The sequence below is a fragment of the Kogia breviceps genome, chromosome 5 (assembly GCF_026419965.1).
Source record: "Kogia breviceps isolate mKogBre1 chromosome 5, mKogBre1 haplotype 1, whole genome shotgun sequence".
Lineage (NCBI taxonomy): Eukaryota > Metazoa > Chordata > Mammalia > Artiodactyla > Physeteridae > Kogia > Kogia breviceps.
Genome location: NC_081314.1, coordinates 17,323,590 through 17,347,418, shown reverse-complemented (window position 1 = coordinate 17,347,418; position 23,829 = coordinate 17,323,590). Strand labels below are relative to the sequence as shown.

Here is a 23,829-nt window from a genome sequence, read left to right as displayed (position 1 = left end):
TCCCCACCTCCGGGGAGGAAAACAGGACCCCTCCCTGACCCGGCCCTGGGCTGTAGAGTTTCTACGCCTCGTGCGCCCTTTGGCCTCTTTATAGAGAGAAGAGAATGGCAGGGTGGCGCGGGCCTGCTGGAAGGGCGAGTGGGAGCGCTGCGCGGACCTGCATCTCCCGCCAGGCTTTTGCCGGGCTTGGCGAGGAGCGGGATGGAAAGCTGGCGTCTCAGTGACGATTGCGGGCCGGAGACAGTGACGCACTAGGCGGAGAGGGCTGGGGGCGCCTGAGGAAGGGGCGGTCTCCGCCGGCTTTACGGCTCGAAAGGACTCGATTGGGGTTGCCCGTGTCCGTGGTGCTGAAGTGCTTCAAGCTCCTTCGTAGGCTTACTTCCCGGGCGGCGGCCTGCCTTGCGGGTCTACTCCGCACCTTTGAGTAGCCGCTCTCCAAGGCAGGTGGCCAGAGTGGCGCCTGCTCCCTGGCTCGACACTGAAACCCTTTGCGTGTGGGTTGATGCTGGTTTCCCGCAGATAACATGAAGGCAAATGTGGCTCGCCCGGGGGTGCAGATAAAGCATATGCATAACAGGTTTGATTTACCTACATGGGAGGACACAGGGTGAGCATAAACATGAACTCTCACGTATGCATATGCATAGCATAGGCAGGATGCATGTATGTGTATATGCGTACAAACATTACGCACATGTAAATACACTCATGGGTTTTCAGTGCCATCACACACTACAAGTCACACATTTTCCCCAGAGCTTCTTGTGTAATCCATCTTTATTTTTTGACACCTTTAGTGTTTCTGAACTCCACAGAACCATTAACTTCCATAGTCATCTGTTCCCAAGTCACAGAACCTTGGAAACAGGTGAATTAAAGTGTTTGGTATTTTGGTGAGCAACGAAGTATTTACACATTTTAAAATTCCAGAACAAAGATCGTCTAGAAAGATGTAAAATTGCTATTGATACAAAAAAGATGTTGCTAAAGGAAGTTTAAACAAAAAGAATTAATGAAAAATTTAATACGGAACAATAGCTAGCTAAAGATCTTATGGAAAGTTATAATCTGAAGAAAATATGACTAAGATGTATCATAATGCTGACAATTTCAAATATACTGGTGGGATATGGTTTGTGAACTCTGTAAAGATTACATATATACTTTTCAAAACATTGAATATCTGTGGTTTTTCTCTCACAAAATGTATGCTCACTGTAAGAAATTTAGGTGACAGAGAAATACATAAAACCAGAGAAAACTGTTGTAAATAGATTTTTAAAAAATTGAAGCAGGGCTTCCCTGGTGGCGCAGTGGTTGAGAGTCCGCCTGCCGATGCGGGGGATGCGGGTTCGTGACCCGGTCTGGGAAGATCCCACATGCCGCGGAGCGGCTGGGCCCGTGAGCCATGGCCGCTGGGCCTGCACGTCCGGAGCCTGTGCTCCGCAGCGGGAGGGGCCACAGTAGTGAGAGGCCCGCGTACCGCAAAAAAAAAAAAATTGAAGCATAGTTGATTTACCATATTGTGTTAGTTTCAGGAGTGCAGCAGAGTGATTCAGTTATACATATATGCATTATATTCTTTTTTTCTGATTCTTTTCCATTATAGTTTATTACAAGATATTGAATATAGTTCCCTGTGCTCTACAGTAAATCCTTGGTATTTATCTATTTTATATATGGTAGTGTGCATTTGTTAATACCGTACTCCAATTTATCCCCCCCTTCCCCTTTGGTAACCATAAGTTTGTTTTCTAGGTCTGTGCATCTGTTTCTGTTTTGTAATTAAGTTCATTTGTATTCTTTTTTTAGATTCCACTTGTAAATGATATCATATAATATTTGTCTTTGTCTGACTTACTTCACTTAGTATGATAATCTCGAGGTCCATCCATAGTGCTACAGATAACATTGTTTCATTCTTTTTTATGGCTGAGTAATATTCCCTTGTGTATCTATCTATCTATCTATCTATCTATATCTATACCTATATCTATATATCTCACATCTTCTTTATCCATTCATTTGTTGATGGACAGTTAGGTTGCGTCAATGTCTTGCCTATTGTAAATAGTGCCTCTATGAACACTGAGGTACATGTATCTTTTTGAATTAGAGCTTTCATTTTTTCTGGATATATGCCCAGGAGTGGGATTGCTGGATCATATGGTAACTCTATTTTTAGTTTTTTATGGAACCTCCATACTTTAACAGATTTTCTCTTAGATGGACACACATGCATTTTAAATGGACCAATCTTCTGTTGGTTGCATTTTCACTATATAATTTATCATTAATGTCTTTCAAACCAACACATATAAAACTAGGTCATCATCATTAAGTGTTGTATAATATTGCACTATGTGGGCAGTACATAATTTGTTTAAGCAATCTTATAATAATGAACATTTATTTATTTCCAATTTTTGCTGTTATTAGACAGTTCTGCAAATAATATCTTTGAACAAACATCTGTGTACTTATTTATTTTCTTAGAAAAAATAATCCTAGAAGTGAAATTGATGGTTCAATGGATATGTACATTTTATTTTTTGATACATTGATTTCTTTATTTATTTGTTCAATTATTTCCTGTCTCTACCCTTGTGTGCTTTATTCTTTACTATGTTCTCAGTATCTACACAGTGTCAGATATATGTGTATTCAAGAAATATTTGTTGGAAGAACACTATTTCTAGATTGTGCTACAGAAAAGATGTACCAATGTATACCAACATAAACACTGAATTAGAATTAGTGTCAGTATCCCCACACTATCACCAAAATCAGGGTTTTCTTCCAATTGGATAGGCAGTAAAGAGCATCTTTTTATATATTTATTGGTCACACTTATTTTTGTTTTGTGAGTTTCCAACTCATATCCTTATTTTTCTGTTGGTGTGCTTGTATTCTTTTTCTTATTTGTAAAAACTCTTTGTATACTAAAGACTCTGTTACATGTTGCAATTTTTTCTTGATTTTTTTATTTTTAAACTTTATGATATTTTCTGCTGTATAGAAAATTTCAGTTTTTATGTAGTCAAATATATCTTTCCCTTTCCCTTTTATAAAAAAAATCATTTGATTTTATTGGCTGCGCCATGAGGCTTGCATTATCTTAGTTCCCTGACCAGGGATCAAACCCGTGCCCACTGCAGTGGAAACGGGGAGTCCTAACCACTGGACTGCCAGGGAACTCCCAGATTCCCTTAATTTAGTTAGAGTTAAGAGATAGAAGATAGAGTTAGGTTGCAGCATTGTGACAACCAAAGCTCTGCACCACAACTAATTAGACCCAGAATCAGAGGTCTCTGGTTAAAAGAGTGACTTTCTTCAAAGCGGGCCAGCTATGCCATTCTCCTAGCATTTGTTGAGTCTGGCAAGAAGATAAGGACACAATCTCTGTTCTTGGAGCAGTAACACTTTATCAGGGGTTTGTGTTATATACATAATTCACATTGATACCTTGTATCAAGGACTGTAAGAGTCCTGTATAAACTGTTCTTGAGCCGAGAGGAGGAACAGATTGTTTAGTGAGAGCCTTCTCCAAGTAGTTCACCTGGAAGTTTGTGGGGACATGGGTGGGAATTTACCAGATATTGCTTTGTTGGGTAGTAAGTAGTTGATGGCCTCAAGTTGCACTGGAAGCTGACAGTCTGGATTTGAAGGCTGACTGCCATAGTAAGCTCCTTGTAAGCTTGGGCATGTTACTGAAGCTTGCTCATCTTCACTTAAATTTTTTTTTTTTTTTTTTTTTTTTTGGTTTTGGTACGCGGGCCTCTCACTGTTGTGGCCTCTCCCGTTGCGGAGCACAGGCTCTGGACGCGCAGGCTCAGCGGCCATGGCTCACGGGCCTAGCCGCTCTGCGGCATGTGGGATCTTCCCGACCGGGGCACGAACCCGTGTGTCCTGAATCGGCAGGTGGACTCTCAACCACTGCGCCACCAGGGAAGCCCTTTTTTCTTTTTAAAGAGGGACTGATATTAGTGCCTGCCTTGTTGGGGTTGTTGTGGGATTAAGTAAAATAATACACATTGAGCCCTTGGTATAAGCCTGGTGCATAGTAGTCTAGTCTATTTATTTTCTTGCTTTTCTATAAAGTTGCATGTAAATCACTCTGGACAAGTGATTATTGAACCCATTGTCAGAACTCTTAAGGGTAAAACTATGAACCCTTTGTGTCTTCTGAATCTGTGAATAATTCTCCTAATCTGGAAATTTCTCTCTTAATGTTGCTTAAATCCCAAGCTGCTGCTTTTTACTGGTTCTCATGCTATCCCAAACCAAAATAGGTCTAGTCTGAAATTGTCATTACTTTTTCTTTTGTTCTCTAGTACTCTGATGTTCAAGCAAATACATATTTAATTGTATAACTTCCTTTAACATGCATAGCACTTGTTGTGTCTGTTTTGTGGTACTTGTTAGCATATTTCTTTTCTCCAAAATGAACATGTAAGTTCTTTAAGAGAAAGCGTATGTTTTCTTAATTTTTTTTAAAGTTATCTTTTTATGGGGAGGGGGAAGGGTAAGCTGTGACGATGTTAGAGAGTGGCAGGGACATATACACACTACCAAAAGTAAATTAGAGAGCTAGTGGGAAGCTGCCTCGTAGCACAGGGAGTTCACCTCTGTGCTTTGTGACCACCTAGAGGGGTGGGATAGGGAGGGTGGGAGGGAGGGTGACGCAAGAGGGAAGAGATATGGGAACATATGTATATGTATAACTGATTCACTTTGTTGCAAAGGAGAAACTAACACACTATTGTAAAACAGTTATACTCAAATAAAGATGTTTAAAAGAAAATAATAATAAAGTTATCTTTTATTATCATTGTCTGTTTTTTTAAAAATTTAAAAATTAATTAATTATTTTTGGCTGCATTGGGTCTTCATTGCTGCGCACGGGCTTTCTCTAGTTGTGGTGAACGGGGGCTACTTTTCACTGCAGTGTGTGGGCTTCTCATTGTGGTGGCTTCTCTTGTTGCGGAGCACGGGCTTCAGTAGTTGTGGCACATGCGCTCAGTACTTGTGGCTCATGGTCTCTAGAGCTCAGGCTCAGTAGTTGTGGCACAAGGGCTTAGTTGCTCTGCGGCTTGTGGGATCTTCCGGGACCAGGGCTGGAACTCGTGTCCCCTGCATTGGCAGGCGGATTCTTAACCACTGTGCCACCAGGGAAGTCCCTGTTTTCTTAATTTTATCTCTCATACTCTCTTAGCACAGTGCCTTCCACATCATAGGCACCTAGTAAATATTGACCAAATGAAGGAATAAGCATAAATTCATGAGGCTGCCAGAATAGCTGGTGTGATCTCAGGCTGCCCTCATAGAAACAGGATCTCCTGACTAGGAGAGATCATAGAAACTGGTATATGTTCAGAGAAGAATGGTTAAGGTGGTAAGATGAAAACCACGATTATACGTGGAATAATTGAGAAAGAGAAGATTTTCAGTTTGGAGAAGAGAAAAACTCATGATAGGAGACCTGGGATGGGGAGGGTAGGAAATAGTAGTTCCTGATACTGAAATGTCATGTGGAAGAGGGAATTAATTAGTGACCCCAGAGCAAATATGTAGGAACAGACTCTGGAGGTTACATATAGAGAGATTTTTGACTCAATGTTTAAAAAGAATTTTCTAACAATCAGAATGACTCCCAGGTGGCTGCCTTGAGAAGGAATAAGTTTTCTGTGACTGTAGGTTCAAACGGAAACTGTACTATTTGTTGGGGTTGCTGTAGAGGCTAGAGTTACTTTCAAAGAAATTGGAGTAGATGAACTCCACAGCCTTTTTCAACTCTTATGGTCTTTAATTCTATGCATATTATTATAATATTGTATATAGTTGCCCTATAGTAAATATATACATGTTAATGTATATACTGTATTTGGATAAAGACATATATATATATGTATGTACTTATCACATAATCTGATTATTATCATATTGCCTAAACTAATGAAGGATGAAAATTTTGAAAATTTGATCTTGATTATTTAAAACATACTACTAACATCCTTTTTTCTTGAGGACAACAGTTTATAAAATATTGTTCTACATGAACACTGTGTGCTTAAACTATAGTAAACAAGTTTAATAATGTTGTTAGCATCTCAAATGTAAATAAATATTTTTTTCAATTTCTAAATTGAATCTAAAAAGAGAAAACAAGTGAACCAGAGTCAACTTGTCCTGATTCAGATGAATTGTGGTGTAAAGTTCAGGACTTCATTACCACTCTCACCATCATCACTAACATCCACATTCCACATTAACACAGAGATTTATAGAGTGGTAACTTATGTAAGAAAAAACAATGATGATTATATTCTTTGCTGTCATTTAGAATCCATACTATTTTTTTGTTAGTCCTGAAAATATAGTAATGCACGCACACATGCGCAATGAATTAATTCTTTCAAACACTATGTATAATAAAGGCATCCTCCTTAGTTTATGTAGTATTTCACACCATCCATCCAGTTTCTCTCTGTAATATGGTCTGTTTATCCACAATTTTCTTTGTAACAGAAGGCGCAGAAATGTAAGAGCTACATTTGGCTTCCTGGGTGACTTTTTGCCTAACTGAAATACCGAGTAATGACTTTTTTTTTTACTGTGTATACCTAGCTCTGCTTTAAGCACCTCACACATACTAACTCGTGTACTTCTCCCAAACAATCTAGGTAGATTCTGTTATCCCTAGTATATTTTTTCATATTTTATTTAGAAATAATTTCAAACTTACAGAAAACTTGCACGCATAGTCCAATGAACTCTTGGGGTGAAGGGTAATTCTCATATATACTTCATCCCAAGTTCTCCAGTTATAAACATTTTACAATGCTTGCTTTGTCATTCATATACTTTCTCTTTTTTTCTGAACCAGTTGATAATAAGCTGTAGATGTGATGCCTAATTACCCCTAAGTACTTAAGTAGGAAGAAGACTACACTTAAGTAGTCTTCCTTAAAGACAAGACACCCTTCTGCATAACCGCAGAATTATCACCAACATGAGGAACTTAAGATTGATATAATTCTGCCATTGAATCTACAGACCTCATTCAATATATGCCATTTCCCCCAATAATTTCCTCTTCGGAAAAATGTTTCTTATTTCTCGTCTAGCGTTAAATCCAGGGTTATGAATTGCATTTAGTTGTCCTGTCTCTTTTATCTTTAATTTGTGACAGTTCCTCATTTCTTCCTTGTCTTTAGTGACCTTGACATTTTTGAAAGTTCAGGCCATTAATTTTGTAGAATGTGCCTCATTTAGGTTTGTCTGATGCATGTTATGCAGTTTTGGCATAGTTATACATTTTTGTCAGGAAAATGATAGAAGCAATACTGTGTTTTTTTCAGTGGATCTTATTAAGGGATACAATATTGATTTGTCTTTTTGCTGGTGATGTTAACTTTGATGACTTGGTTAAGGTGATAACTTCTCCACTGTAAAGTTGTTATTTTTCCCTTTGTAATTATAAGCATTTTGTGTGGAGACACTCTGAGACTATGTAAACATCCTATTCTTCAACAAACTTTCGGTCACTTACTTTATGATGGCTCTTGCTCAGATAAATTATTACTATGATGATTGCCAAATGGCAATTTTTCCAATTCCAACATGCATTTGACCTTTACTAGTTGGTATTCTGTTGTAAGGGAGAGTTTTCTCTTTTATTTATTTATTTGTTTATTCATTTATTTACATTAGTTTGGATTGTGGATTTCTATTCTATTAGGTGGATTGTAACCCATTACTATGACTAATGATTATTGACTTTGATGCTGAAATTGTTACAGGTTTGGCCATTCGAATCCCATTCAAGCTGCTTCTTGTGTTGTTTTGACATCTCTATTATCAGAGTACTTTCTAGTGTAAGATGTTCCAGGCTCATCTTGTACTTTTCCTGCCCCAACCATTTCAGTCATTTCAAAAGCTATTTTTCCAAAGATCCCAGCTTCCTTTTAGTAGAGAATGCAAGATCTGGGTGCTAGGTATGGTCATTGCTACTGGAGTATTGTTACTTTAGGGCCATCTTAGCAGACAGAACCGGGAAACTCTTAAGCACATCTATATTTATTTCTATATCTATTCATCTATTTATATTAAAATGTGTTTAACTCTGACATCTTCAACTGCACTCCAACACCACAGTGCTCATTGTAGTCTTCACCCTTTTTCTGTTTGTATCTTCCTTCTCTGAGAGTAAGAAATCTGGTTCCCATTATCTTCAGGGTATTTAACTATTTCCTCACTCTCCCTTTATATAACCAATGTCCTGACCTCGTGGGCCATCCCCTTGGCTCCAGTTCCTCCTCAGACCCAGTCTTGCTGCTTCCACCAGCCTCCTCACAGCCTTAAGTTACACAGCTAGAAAGTGGTGGAGCCGGGGCGGGGCGGAGTGGGGGGGAATGCAAAGTTGCTAATTACTTGACTGAGAGCCGTTTATTGGGACTTCAAGCCCAAGGGTATCTATTACGAAACTGCTCCTGTGAAGATGCTCAAGGAAAGGGGGCCTTTGGGCTAAGGAGATGCAGATTTAACCAGGCAGAGTGGCAGCCCTCAGGACTGTGCCTTCCATGAGAAACTTGGAGAATGAAAGATGGAAGCTGCCAAATGATGCTACCTGCCAAGAACGACAGTGAGGGGATTCTCCAAAATTGGTGCAGTTCAGTGATCAGTCAGCCAGCACCTCCACTGCGACAAATCTCCACTATGTTCTGTTACTATGTCGAGAGCACATTCCGTTAGGACAGAAACATATCACTGTGCTATTATTTCTAAAGAGGGAATATTGCTTTTATTAGCAGCTCCTTAAATTGAAATTCTAGGAGATGGATGATGGTGTCCGCTGTTTTAGTGCTGACTCCGTTTCCTGGTCCAGAAGATCAGAAATCTGTTCATGTTTTAGAAAACAGCATGAGGTCCATCTGTTCAGGTCAGATTCTTCCACATTAACACAGAGATTTATAGAGTGGTAACTTATGTAAGAAAAAACAATGATGAGTATATTCTTTGCTGTCATTTAGAATCCATACTATTTTTTTGTTAGTCCTGAAAATATAGTAATGCACGCACACATGCGCAATGAATTAATTCTTTCAAACACTATGTATAATAAAGGCATCCTCCTTAGTTTATGTAGTATTTCACACCATCCATCCAGTTTCTCTCTGTAATATGGTCTGTTTATCCACAATTTTCTTTGTAACAGAAGGCGCAGAAATGTAAGAGCTACATTTGGCTTCCTGGGTGACTTTTTGCCTAACTGAAATACCGAGTAATGACTTTTTTTCCTCTAATGAAAATAGCTTGATTTTTTCCTGGATTTTAAAGTAAATGCATGCTTATGCGGAAAATTAAACTAAAAAGTAAAAAGCAGGGCTTCCCTGGTGGCGCAGTGGTTGAGACTCCGCCTGCCGACGCAGGGGATACAGGTTCGTGCCCCGGTCCAGGAAGATCCCACATGCCGCGGAGCGGCTGGGCCCGTGAGCCATGGCTGCTGAGCCTGCGCGTCCGGAGCCTGTGGTCCGCAATGGGAGAGGCCACAACAGTGAGAGGCCCGTGTACCGCAAAAAAAAAAAAAAAAAAAAAAAAGTAAAAAGAAGAATGCTGAATAATTGAAATTTCACCATCTGTAAGTATAGATATAAATTGTTTTATATAAAGTCATACCATGAATACTCTTTTATACTCTTCTTTTTCTTAGCAATGTGACATGAAGGTTTTTTAATGTCAATATATATACATATATAGTATCTTTTTTGATGACTGCATAATATTGCATTGATGTTTTTATTTAACAGGACCCTCATTAAAGGACAATTAGGTTATTTCTAGTTTTTCATTGTGTAAAGAAAGCCATGATGAATATCATTGCTTGCCATCTTTATGTACTTTACTAGTGATCTCCTTAGGATATATTCCTGGAAATGGCATTGCTGGGTCAAAGAGTTCACACATTTTAAATTTTGGTACGTGTTGCTGGTAAAATTAACTCTTGATGGGATGGATTTTACTGTGCTTTTCCTTCATATACAATGTCCCTGCCAGTGATGGGACTTTATAAAGTCTCTTTTCAGCTTTGCAGTAGCATTATATATTTGTGTGTATTCTCTAAATGGCATTAAAGGAGTGGAACGACTTTAATAAATCTAAGTATGCCACTTAAGCAACCAGATGTTGTCAAGTTTCATTCAAAATCTGACTTATGGTTTGGTCTGAAGCAAGATGCCATCTGTTTACCATTTTTCAATTGATTTACGTTATTTGAGTTTAATAAAATTTGAGATGTGAGTGGTGTCTACAGTGTGAAGAATCAGTTATGATTAAATGAAACCAAATGTGTAAAATTTTGAACTGATTCATTTGGCATTTTTGTAAATCTTGGCCTCGAGAAAATTCAGGCTTGGCTTTTTCATGGATAAACAGCAGCAAGAACAGGGCAAATGTGAGCAGGTGGTATATGAAGTGTTTGAGGGATTTGAGAGTAGGCTCTTGATCCTGGGTGTTCCTATTTTGTTCAGGGACTGGTGTAAGACCTGCGGGGGTTGGCAGCCTTCTTTGAACTTAGCTGGGCTATTTGATCCTCTCTAGTGAGAATTAGGTAAAGAATAAACAACCAATAAGTACAACTTTAACAAGATATCAGAACAGCGCTGTAATCTGTTTTATATTTAATTAGCATCTAACCTAATTGGTGATTTAACCACTTAGATACATACTAAAAAGCTCATGGAAACAGAAAAGGATCATTTTATTCCTTCCCCTCCCCCTTCTAGCGATGACTTCCTGCCACTCTTGACAGATTCACCCAGCACAGATGAATTTAAAGATGCTGATTCACTGTAAACTAATTCTGCTTTTTTTAGAAAAAGACAGTAGGAAAGTAAGTGGTAGATGATAAGTATATGTTCACTGAGAATGGCATATTTTATGCAAATTGATAAGTCCACTGCTTCAGAGATGAGAAAGGCTCTTTCCTGGAAGGGGAAGTGTCGATTATAAACGGTGAAAGACTCTTGCATTTCAGCAAGTTCTTAGCTGCCAGCCAACACATTCATCACAGTGTGCCAGAATGGATTTTAAAATGGTACAACATAAATTGCTCTTTTCCAAATCAGGCATCATCACCTTCACACAAGCCAAGTCAACCTGCTTATCTGAAAACTGCCACATAAGACTTTTTTTCAATCTCAGTTAACCTTTTCCTTTCCTGGTATGCACGGTTCATTAGAGTCTACTAAAGTCATTAGCCACAATTGAGTACAGAGGAGACAGCCTTCTCCAATTTTGCCTACACAGCAACTAACATGTCCAGAACTTCCAAGGTGAGTAACATAGAATATTTAGGCCAGCTCTAACCAGAATAACTCTCATCCCTACCCCCCTTTCCCACCTTCTGCTCCTACATATTTAATGATTTCTTTTTTCTCATTCTTTGTCCTTCCCAGAGCCAGCTGTTGACTCCTAGCAGCTCCTGCACAGCTGATAGTCCCTGGCTATCCCTTTCCTAACCTTCTGCCCTAGAACTGTCAGCTGAGTCTCCAGCTCAAACTTGCGTTAGGCCTCCTGTTTGGTGCATCTCTCCGCTACTCCTTCCTGCCTCTCCCCGACCCCATACCCATCCCATCTGATCTCTCTCCTTACCTCACCTCATCTCCAAGTCCTTTAGCTGTAATTCTCTCCTCTCCTATAACCCAGACTGACACAGCCCAGCAACATCCTGAGGCCTTGCTCTCATTCTCCCATAGCCCAGCGTAGCACAATTCTTCTTAGCTCACTTAGACCGCATTCTACCTTGTTCCTCCCAGCCTGGCCTACTCTGGAATCCGGTATCCATTGCCCTTCTTAGTTCAGCTAAGCAGCCTTTATCCCCAGCTCAGCCAGCTAGGACCCCAACTTCAGCCTATCTCAGCCCCATCTAAGGAGCCTTGACCCACATCCACTTGGGCAGCTTCTGCTATTCAGCCCAGAATAAGGATTCTTTCTCACCTAAGTATCCCTCTTCTAAGCGATATTAGCCGGCATGCTGAGGAGTTTATCATTCGGCCTAGTGTGCCCCGAACCTCTTCTCACCTGGAGTGAGTGAGCTGTCATACCGTTCTGATGTTGCTGTGCATCTGTTAGCACAGGGAGTGATCCTCACACAGGATGTCACCACGGACCTGTCACCAGCAAAATACAGCAGTGATGATGGATTTAGACTGGTTCATCCACATTCCTCCCCTGTTTCTTCTAAGTAAGAAGATGAATTTGAGAGACGGTTGGCAGGGTCAGGAGATGCAGTCATTGACCTGGAAACAAAAGCTAGCTGTTGCTACAGTAATACAAAAGTGAGCCCTAGTGAAGAGCTGGACTATCAGGGTCAGAGCACCAAAATCAAATGCCACAATGCAGGAAGCTAGCTATCCCTCAGACTCTCAGAGTAAATTATTTTTTCTCAAGAGCAAGAAGTGCATGGATAGAGTGAAGGATTACATACCCTACTAATTTTTAGGCCAAATTTCAGTTTATTACTGGCCAACAATGTGAATATAAAGATCAGAATTCGACCCCAAGGACCCCCCAATTCAACCCCCAAGAACATTTTTGGGATAAATAAATACCTAAGAGTAGCTACCATCAGTTATATTCACAAATTTTGTGTGAAAAAACCCAGTTTATAGCCAATTTAAAGTCCAGTCTAAGACTGCATCATTTTTACTCTGAAAAATCTAAAATGTGGAAAGTAATCACTTCTGGCCAGTGTAAATGAAAATACTAAGTAGTTAAGCAATCATTTAAACACAGGATTAATAAAATATAATATTTCTGTCAAATATTCAGATGACTACTTTGAAGTATTTTGAAGTAAAGACATTGTCCTTATTTCATGAAGTAACTTCTAATATATTAACATTCATTGCTCTTAAGTGAATTCAAAGTATAACTTATTTTAGCCACCAAAACATTTTGAAAATGGAAAAAAAAAAAAGGTAAAACCGAGACTTTTTTTGGTCTTTTAAATTCCAAGTGCTCAATGCCAACCTTTCAGTGAATACCCTGACTCCCTTTGTTCATTCAGTCTGATTTCATTGCCATTTCCTTCTTTCTTTCTTGGTGGGTGGTTCAGGATCTCTTTCACAAGACAAGGAGGCATGAGGAATGGGGGTGAAGGGCTTTCCTATTTTTAGATTGAAAATTGTTCAATAATGTAGCTCAAATGAAAGTTGTCTCAATCCAAGAAGTTTGCAGGGATGCTGACCCCTCTCCCAGATATATCTTGGCTGGGCTGCTGTGACAATCTTGGGCCAGCATGGGGCCAGCGTAGAGTCCAGTGGCAGGCCAAGCCAGGAGAAGGCTTCCTCAGGGTTCTGGAACCAATATCTCTAGCACAGAGACTTAGAATTGCAGCCAAGCAGCAAAGATTACAGTGTGAGGACAATCTCAAAGGTGAAACCAGGACAGAAATGGGAGAATGAACAGCAGAGCTTGTGATAACTGATAGCAAGATGGGGCAGAGTTCAAGGAGCAGTGGTAGAATGCACTTCAGGACTGAGTCTTTATTTTTGTTCAGTATTTGTTAAGTGTCCTCTGTGTGCTAAGAATACAAATATGAATGAGAACCCTCTTGCCTTCGTGGAACTCACAGACCACAAAGGAGATTGTGACTTGGCAAACGCCCTTTAGGTAGTGCCTAGATCTGTTGAGAGAGTAGGCATGGCACGTTTAAGGAGCTACCCTGGGCTGTTGCAAAACCCCGAAAACTTGAGATGTGCTGAAAAGTCCTGCCCAGCATGGATATGGGAGGAGATGGAGTCATACTGTGATGGCTCCTGACTTCTCTGTGGCTCTGAGTTTTCTCAGAAATAGCACCTTAAAAAAATCAGAGGTCTGAGTGACTTTTAATACTTGTCCCTTGGCCTGGTTTGCTAGCTGGGCCTAGATGAAGATTTGAGTAGACAGAATGTGTAAGGAAGTTATAATAAACTTGCCTTGATAGTTGCATTTCCAGAGAACTATCTAAGTAATCACATAAAATTTAAAAGGTTTCTAGTAGAAGATGGCTTGAAGGAATTATTCGGATTCTGTCTTAATTAGCAGTCCTAAGTTATTTACAATTGACATGTATTCCTTCAGTAAGAGCTCAAAGTGCTGTCTACCCATCTTTATGAAAATCTTATGTTATTATTACTCCAGCCTACCAACCAATCCTAGTTGATTCTTTCAAAAATCTATTCTAACATTCTTGATAAATTTAGGCTATTTTTCTGAAACAATAACCACATGAGGAACAAAATGTAAGCAAATTGTCTACTGTGAATTACTGTTGTTCACCACCCTGTATCATCAAGAAAAGAATTAATAGCAATTTAAGACTATTGGAAGGGATCACCAGCAATATCTTCAGTCTTTGGTTCATTAGACTGGCATTATGTGTGAATGAATACTCTTCCATAAATTTTAAAATATTAATGCTTTATTGGCATCTGTATTAAAATAATATTGTTAAAAGCAGAATAAGCAGGAGAGGTTCCTTGACTGGTGGGATTCAATTTTACATACCACATGGTGTAATACACAGTGCATCTGTGTATCTGGCAAGGTTTAGTTACAGATAACAAAAATCACTCTGGCTCTTTCAATCAGGAAGAGATAATACAAGGAATCAGAAGTCTCTCAAATCATTGGAAGGGCTGGAGAAGCAGATTTTAATCTGGGCCTCCAGGCACATTTCTTAGAGTGCATTGTTTTATCCTTTAAAAAAGTTCCAAATTTAGCAATTTATAAACTATAAGTAAGCCTTCTTGCTATAGAAAGAGATCAGAGAGGAAAATAAGCATTTCTTCTATACTAGTAACAAAATCTTCACAGTACTTGACTAACATGAAGGAAGCAAGCTAGTAGTTACTGAGCACCTGCTATGTGCCAGGTATTGTTCTAGATGCTTTTGATCCATCGTTTCATTAAGTCCTTAGTAATAACCTTTCCAAGTTAGTAATATCAGCCCATCTTACAAATGAAGAAACTGATGTTTAGAAAGGTTACACGATATATGCACAGGCAGAAAGTGATAGAGGTAGAATTCAAGTTCAGATCTGCTGCCTCAAGCATTGGTTAGACCTGTTGTCCAGCATTGGTTAGACCTGTTGTCCAGCATTGGTTATTTTTTTAAATATATAAATTTATTTATTTATTTTATTTTTGGCTGTGTTGTGTCTTCGTTGCTGCGCATGGGCTTTTGCTAGTTGTGGCAAGTGGTGGCTACTCTTCATTGCAGTGCGTGGGCTTCTCTTGTTGCAGAGCACGGGCGCTAGGTACATGGGATTCAGTAGTTGTGGCACACAGGCTCAGTAGTTGTGGCTCGCGGGCTCTACAGCGCAGGCTCAGTAGTTGTGGCACGTGGGCTTAGTTGTCCTGCGGCCTGTGGGATCTTCCCAGACTAGGGATTGAACCCATGTCCCCTGCGTTGGCAGGTGGATTCTTTTTTTTTTTTTTTTTTTTTTTTTGTGGTATGCGGGCCTCACTGTTGTGGTCTCTCCCGTTGCAGAGCACAGGCTCCAGACACGCAGGCTCAGCGGCCATGGCTCACGGGCCTAGCCGCTCCGCGGCATGTGGGATCTTCCCAGACTGGGGCACGAACCCGAGTCCCCTGCATCGGCAGGTGGATTCTTAATCACTGCGCCACCAGGGAAGTCCCCCAGCATTGGTTATTAATCCAAAGTCCTATCTGGTGGTATCCAACCAAAGTTCTGATTCAGTATTTAAAGGCTACATCCAACAGGGCAGTTTACTCAGCCCTTGAGAGGTGTTTTATAATTCACTTTTTTTCTAGATGATCCATGAGGATGTGGTTCTTAAAAAGCAGATGTTTCAAACAGTATCACAGGGGTAAGCAGCCAGCAAATATTTTCTATGTCTGGCTAAAATAATCTTGTCCATGTCACTTGACCCAGAACTTTGTAGTCTCATCCAACACTTTTCTAGATCTTAAGAAGATCAACAGTTCTTTTCTGGGGAAAATCATGGATTACATGCAGGCAGTTCTTTTCCACACCAGTACTAAGTGTTTGGATCTTTTCTCTAAGAATACAAATCTGATCTTTAGACATTCTCAAAATGATGGTGTCTGAGTTTTCTGTTTGCTGCTGTAACAAATTACCACAAACTTGGTGGCTTAAAACATCATGAATTTATTATCTTGCAGTTCTGTAAGTCAGAGGTCCAGTTCAGGGTATCAGTGGGCTAAAACCAAGGTGTCGGCAGGGTGTATTCCTTTCTGGACATTCTAGGGAAAGATCCACTTCCTTGCCTTTTCCAGCTTCTAGAGGCTGCCCACATCCCTCGACTCATGATTCCCTTCTACCTTCAATGCCAGCAACATCAGGCTGAGTCCTTACATTGCATCACTGTGGCTTTGCTTCTGTTGTCACATCTTCTCTGTCTCCCACTATTTTCTTTTTTTTTTGCGGTACGCGGGCCTCTCACTGTTGTGGCCTCTCCCGTTGCAGAGCACAGGCTCTGGACGCGCAGGCTCAGTGGCCATGGCTCACGGGCCCAGCCGCTCCACGGCATGTGGGATCTTCCTGGACCGGGGCACGATCCTGTATCCCCTGAGTCGGTAGGCGGACTCTCAACCACTGCGCCACCAGGGAAGCCCATGTTTTCCACTTTTAAGGGTCCTTGTGATTACATTGGGCCCAACCAGATAATCCAGGATGGTCTCCGTATTTTAAGGTCAGTTGATTAACAGCCTTAACTCCATCGGCAGTATTAATTCCCCTTTGTCATATAAGGTAATGTTCTGGGAATTAGGATGTGGACATCTTGGTGGGGCTTGGGGGGCATTATTCTGCCTACCATGGATGGTTACTTTGCAGAATAGTATGGAAGAAAGGGCTTGGGAAGGCAGACCAGGACCTGAATCTTGTCTCTACCAGTAATTAGTTATGTCACCTAGTAACTGGCAAATTACCTAACCTCAGAACCTATTTCCTCATATCTAAAATGGAGATTATAATACCTACTTCATAAAGTTGTTTTGACCTTTAAATGATAAAATAAAGTTCTTAATATGTGCCTGTCACAGAATAGAGGCTAAATAATCATAGCCGCCATCCTTATAATTAGAGAATCTAGAGCCATATTCAGGACAAAACAATCCAAAACAGTACTTCCCAGGTGCTTTGAGGCATCTGTGCTTGATATTTCCTGTGGTTTCATTTTTCCTTTAACTCTAGTTGAATGGTTGCCTCAAATCCTTTCAAAACCAAACAGTGTATTGATCCAAAATAAACACAAAAAAATGAATGAAGACACACTTTATCTCACTATTGGTCTCAGCTAGTTTCTCTCTGTAGATGACATCTGAACAGAGAGCAAAGAGGAAACATGAATCCTCTTGACTTATCTCATTTATTCTTTCACAATCTTCCCCTGGCCATCAAAAACAGTTTCCTCATTTACATTCAGGGAAAACATCAACATTGTTATCTGTACCTTTTCACATATGTGACTTTTCCTGTGATGGTTATAGATCTACCCCTGTGTAAAGGATCAGTGGCAGCTGGTCATCCCATTTGCCTTTCAACTCTCAGAAAGCTGAAGTTAATGATTGACTTGTGTTCAGAACCCAATATTGGATCCATATTAACTAGCCATTAAAAATGATGTTGTAGAATATTTAATGACATGAAAAATGTGTACAATGCATTGATAAGTAAAGGGGAAGTTATAAAATAGGATGTAGTGTTTGATACCGTTTTTGGGGAAAACAATGTTCACAAATAGAAAAAGACCTGGAAGGGCCAGTAGTTATCTCTGGGTAGGATTATGAGTTGTTTTTATTTTCTTTGCTTTCTCACATTTCTCAATTTTCTACAATAAACATATATTGCTTTTGTAATAGGAATAAACAAAATGTGTTTTTTTTAAAGGGCTGATGGTGGTAAACAGCTTCTTCAGTCAAGCTTGTCCTGAGCAAGCCCAGGGAACCCTAATGAGGAACTGCTGTGGTCTTGTTGGTGGGACTCGCTTGACTGGGCCGAGCTATGAGACATGCTCTGGAAAGCAGGGAAATAGAAACTGAAGTTCAGCCTGGTGATGCTAAAAGACATGTATCTCCACACCCTTCTTAACTGGTTGATAATAGTTTAATTAAGAAAAGTAGATAAACTTTATTTAAAGAACAGCTCCAGTTATGCCTGAGGGATTTAATATTAAAGAAAATATGGGAGACCTAGCAGCATAAATAGAGCCAGAGGCAGAGAAGCTAAATACACACATTCTCTTAATAGCCAAACTGCTCACCCTAATGTTTTATTATTCTTGAAATGTTATTAAGGATTTTAAAGTATTTTAATGGATAAAGCTCCCTATTTTGGTTACTAGCCATTTAAATCCATTTATTTATATTACTTATATTTTGTTCTTAACAAAATTTGCTTCATTAAAAAATAGTCCATTCATTCAACAAAGTTATTAAGCACCTATCTCATGCCAAGCACTGAGCTAGATGCTGCAAATATAAAAATTAATAATATCTAATTTTAATACCTGTGGGGTTAAAACCCTCACAGATCTAGCATAAGAGAAAGACAAAAACACAGTTGTAATTCAATGAATTCAATACATTCTATGATTGAAGCACTGAGGTGGGCATCTAACTCAGACTGGGGTGGGAAATGGGCCTAGGGAAGTTTTCCAGAGATGATAACATTTAATCTGGGCCTTGAAAAATGAGCAGTAATTTACCAGGTGAAAAAGCAGGAAAAGAGAATTCCATAAAGAAGGAACATCATATGTAAAAACCCAGAGCCATGAAAGAGCATGACAGAGAATTTCCTGCAGTTTGGAATAGCCAGAACTTTTGTGCTTATGGAGGACAAGTAAAGGATGAGGCTGTGATAGTTAATTTTATGTGTCAACTTGGCTGGTCAAAGATTATGCTGATGTTTCTGTGAAGGTGTTTTTGGATGAGATTTACATTTAAATCAGTGGATTTGAGTAAAGCAGATTGCTCTCCATAATGGAGGGTGGGCCTCATCTAATCAGCTGAAGGTCTGAAGAAAAAAACCTGACATCCCCCAAGGAGAAAGGAATTCTGCCAGCAGACTGCCTTTGTACTTGAACTACAACTGTTCCCTGGGTCTACAGCCTGATGGCATACTCTGAAGGTTTTAGACTTGCCAGCCTGCATAATTGCGTGAGCCAATTCCTTAAAATTATTCTCTCTATATAGGTGTATATATACACATCCTAATAATTTTGTTTCTCTGGAGAACTCTGACTAGTAAAGAGGGTAAAGGCAGAGGATAGGGAGAGTTCTTCTGAACAGTTCTGCAGTTTGAATGATCACAGGAAACTGCAGGTTTTCAGCTGCCTACCATTGATTGAGCAGTGATGCTAAGACACCAGAAGTGGGTATGTGGGCCTATAAGGTCCTACAGAGATGTCAGTAGTCAACATCATTCCCCATTCTTTTCCATGTCTTCCTCTTCTTGGTTTTCAAATCCATTCCATTCCATCCAACAAACATTTATTGAGTGCCAGTATGTGCCAGACACTGTGCTAGGGGCTGAGGATATAATGGTGAGAAAGTCTGCTATCAAGAAGTGTATGGTCTGGTGAGAAAGACAGGATATAAACAACTGAATGCAGGGGCAATGGGGCACAAAAATTGGAGAGAACAGGGAAGACTTTGCAAAGGAGGAAGTAACACTTGAGCAAATCACTGAAGCACAAATGTGAGCTCTACAGGTAGACAAGGGAAGAAAGGGGGAGGCCCACGTCATTCCAGGCAGACAGAATCATGTAAAAAAAGATTTAAAAGTTATTGAACACTTGCTAGGTGCCAGATACTTAGTGTTTTGTATGTATTAACTGATTTAATGTTTTAATTCTACCCTAAAAGTAGAACCCTATTATTATCAAAATTTTACAGAAGAGGAAATAGGTAAAGACATTCAGTAAGTTACCCAAGGTCACATATTTAATAAGTTCTGTAGCTAAGATTCAAATCCAGACAGTCTGGCTTCAGTACACCCCCCCCCCCTTTTTAAAATTTCCATCCCTGTGCCACTCTCTGTCTTCCTTAATCATGTAGGAGCCACAGAGTCATTAAATCTTTTTTTTTAATTGGAGTATAACTGCTTTACAATGTTGTGTTTGTTTCTGTTGTACAATGAAGTGAATCAGCTATATGTATACCTGTACAGATTCATTAAATCTTAAAGCCAGAAGGTCCTTAGATAATCTAGTTGAGTGGTTTTCCCACAAGAAAATTATACACTAGGATTACTGGGGAGGTTTTTGAAAATACCAATGCCTTCTTTTCTCCCCCGCCCCACACTGGAGGAAGCACTATATTTTCCCCCTTTCTTTTCTTTTCTTTTCTTTTTTTTCCTATTTAAATAAAATTGTGGCAAAATATAAATAATACAAAACTTACCATTTTAACACATTTTAAAAATATTTATTTATTTTTATTTTTGGCTGCATCAAGTCTTAGTTGTAGCATGTGGGATCTTCCCTTGCGGTGCTAGTGCTTCCCTCTAGCTGTGGCACGCGGGCTCCAGAGTACATGGGCTCTGGAGTTGTGGCGTGCGGGCTCCAGAGAGCATGGGCATTGTAGTTTGCGGCACTCGGGCTTAGCTGCCCTGCAGCATGTGGGATCTTAGCTCCCTGACCAGGGATCGAATCTGCGTCCCCTACATTGGAACGTGATTCTTTACCACTGGAGACCAGGGAAGTCCCTTAACACATTTTTTTAAATGTTCAATTCAATAGCATTAATTACGTTCACAATATTGTGCAACCATCACCACTATCTATTTCCAAAACTTTTTCATTACCCCAAATAGAAACCTTGTAGCTGTAACTCCCCATTCCCTTTTCTCCCAGCCCCTGGTAATCTCTAATCTATTTTCTCTTTTTATGAATTTGCCTATTCTAAATGCCACATATAAGTGGAATCATACAGTATTTGTCCTTTTGTGTCTGGCGTATTTCAGTTAGCATAATGTCTTCAAGGTTCATCCATGTTGTAGCACGTATTGGAACTTCATTCCTTTTTATGGATGAGTAATATTCAACTGTATGGATATACCATATTTTCTTTATCCATTCATCGGTTGGGGCACTAGGTTGTCCCTCTTTCCACAAACACACACTGAGGAACCATTGCTTTTTAAAACTTAACGTCATACACAAAGAGAATAAAATGACAGAAGGAGGGCTTCCCTGGTGGCGCAGTGATTAAGAATCTGCCTGCCAATGGAGGGGACACGGGTTCAAGCCCTGGTCTGGGGAGATCCCACATGCCGTGGAGCAACTAAACCCGTGTGCCACAACTACTGAGCCTGCACTCTAGAGCCTGTGAGCCACAACTACTGAGCCCACGTGCCACAACTACTGAAGCCCACGCGCCTAGAGCCCATGCTCCGCAACAAGAGAAGCCACTGCAGTGAGAAGCTTGGGCACCGCAATGAAGAGTAGCTCCCACTCGCCTCAACTGGAGAAAGCCCACGCACAGCAAACGAAGACCCAACACAGCCAAAAAAAAAATGATTAAATAAAATAAAATTTTTTAAAATGACAAAAGGAGGCAGGGGCTAAGTACAAGATGGCACTGGTAAAAGGCCCAGAGGAGTGATATGTATACATTTTGGTCTGGATGACAGGAGGCTAGTTCTTAGGGTGGGGTCCAGTGGCAGGGGTGCTCACATGATTGAGGCTTTTCTCCTACTTTCTGCACAGATATTTTGTCATCATCCCTCTTGCTTCCTGTCAGAGAAATTTTGATTTCAGGAAGATGAAAATAGTTTATTCTGTTGTGAAAGTGGAATGTGACTCTGACAGTGATAATGCTTTGTCCTTTAAGGGAATAAAATAAATATCATTTTTCCTGAAATCATTTGCATGAATAAGTGGCAGTTACTTCTGGGCTAGGATGTCAGACAGGGCTGTGTCTGACACAGGAGAGACAGGAGTAACGTTGAGAAGGTAAGATGGAGAAAGAGGGAGGGAGTTGGGGAGAAGAAAGAGTGACAGAAGAGCAGGGAGGAGAGACTAATTTGGGGCACTAGGTGACAAAGTTCTCGACAAAACTTTGGGACAAACTGTCTTCAACAATAAGACCTACTGACCTCCTCCACGTGGCCTACCTGGTGCCCTTCACACAGAGTGTGTTCAATATGTACCGAGTTAGTTTCCTAAAGTTTCCTAAAGTTAGTTTCCTAACTTCCTTTTAAGTTATTGCAGTTCAAAGTGAGGTAGGCCATTAGTTTTCTCCAAATTTTTTGTTTTCCACCCTTCCCTAATGCTCCAAAACCTCCTAAGATTTCACTTCCTCTCAAAACTGAGTTAACCCATGTTTAGAGTTTAGCACGTCATCTGTACAAATGTAAATATCAATACATCTGGCTATTGATAGTATTGTTATTATTTACTTCTTCCATATTTCCTTCTGCCTTCACTGGATTTTAGAGCGATGAGTTGTGCCTTTCTTTATTGTTTGTTTTCCCATTCTTGCTTTTATGCTAATTCTGATTGTTTCCATTAGAGATGAAAATGTTTTCATGATCTCTGGCTAAATCAAGAAGATCTTGTCTTAGTCATTTTCTGAGAGCTATTATTGCAAGGATGCTTTAATCTAAGTGTTACAAAGGAGAAATTGATAATGTCCCTTATTTTTTGCTTTTCTAAGAGAGAGGTAGATGGACTGTTGTTTGTCAGGCAATAATCTGATGCAATATGAATGCTATTCTAATTGCAATTTCTGCCATTATATATGGTATATCTGTCCTAAGTAATACATCTGAGTAAGAATGATTCTGTCCAGGTTGCTCTGAAATTTCCTTTTATATTTTTACAGACATTAAGTTGGTTTACCATAGAAGACTACTAGATTGTATGTCTCCTCTTTTTTTCCCACTTTGGTTGAATTTGCTTAGGGTAGTTCCTTTACAATCTGAGTATTTGAGGTATTATACAATTAACTTTTCTTGGAGCCCCTCTTTTACATCTTCATAAAACTGTTCCATTTCATGATTTGATTATAGACTTATTTCATTTTGATCATTTGCCACTTAACACACAATGTGAATATTATTACACCTTCTAAGAAGGGCAAACATCTACTTCTTCATGATAAATCCCTCACTTTCTGAGTGTAACTGATTTGAGAAAGGCATGCTCTTTACCTTCTACTCTGCTATTTCTCACTTATTATCATTATTCTTATCTTTCAAATTCTACTTTATTAGTTTATTTAAGAACTGATTTTCTAGTTCCAGAGGTTGGAGCTTAGAAGGAGGTTCTTTCCCTTCTAAAGCAGTGGGCCTTTACACAAAGATACAGTCTCAAAGAGTATTAATAAAGTACAAGCAGACTTAAATGCTGCCTCTAGTTTTCCTGATCCTCATGAGTTGCAGTGGGGAAAAGAGTGAATCCCTATTCATAGAGGGGTGTTAAAGGTTATGCTAAGCTGGGTTCATCATAAGGATTGTTAGACTCATGCTTATAGCCTTGAGGCCTCAGAATATGGGCCCCTTTTCATCAGTTTGGAGGGATGAATGGCTTCTCTCAATAGTTCTCAGGAGATATGTTCCTATGCATGTCCTGATGTCTCACAATATCCTGGAAAGGTGGTTGTTGGGTCTTCCCTTTCAGGTGACCAGTTAGGTGTGGTCTTTTCATTTTCATTCAGGGGCAAGACTGTCCAAGCGCACTGGGGGAATAAGGTATCTCAGGACTGGGCTGCTCAGGTGTAATGTAGTAACCTATCAGTTTATGATAAATATTTAGTTCAAAGCCAGTCTGATTCATGAGTGTCGAATACCACAT

General features: G+C 39.8%; 1 protein-coding gene and 1 long non-coding RNA gene across 3 annotated transcripts in view; one reads left to right on the top strand and one right to left on the bottom strand.

Moving 5' to 3' along the window:
* Positions 1-23,829, top strand: part of SLC35G2 (solute carrier family 35 member G2) — a 34,636-nt gene that overhangs the window by 1,023 nt on the left and 9,784 nt on the right. The window lies entirely within an intron of this gene.
* LOC136794225 (uncharacterized) overlaps positions 8,834-23,829 on the bottom strand; it is a 29,323-nt gene continuing 14,327 nt past the window's right edge. Inside the window, exons 2-3 of one of the 2 annotated variants that reach the window (XR_010840625.1) lie at positions 12,082-12,299; positions 8,834-8,899 (exon numbers count right to left, since the gene is read on the bottom strand). This is a non-coding gene — a long non-coding RNA (uncharacterized lncRNA). Of the gene's footprint in view, positions 8,985-12,081; positions 12,300-23,829 lie in introns of both variants that reach the window. The other variant, XR_010840626.1, reaches the window with a different exon arrangement.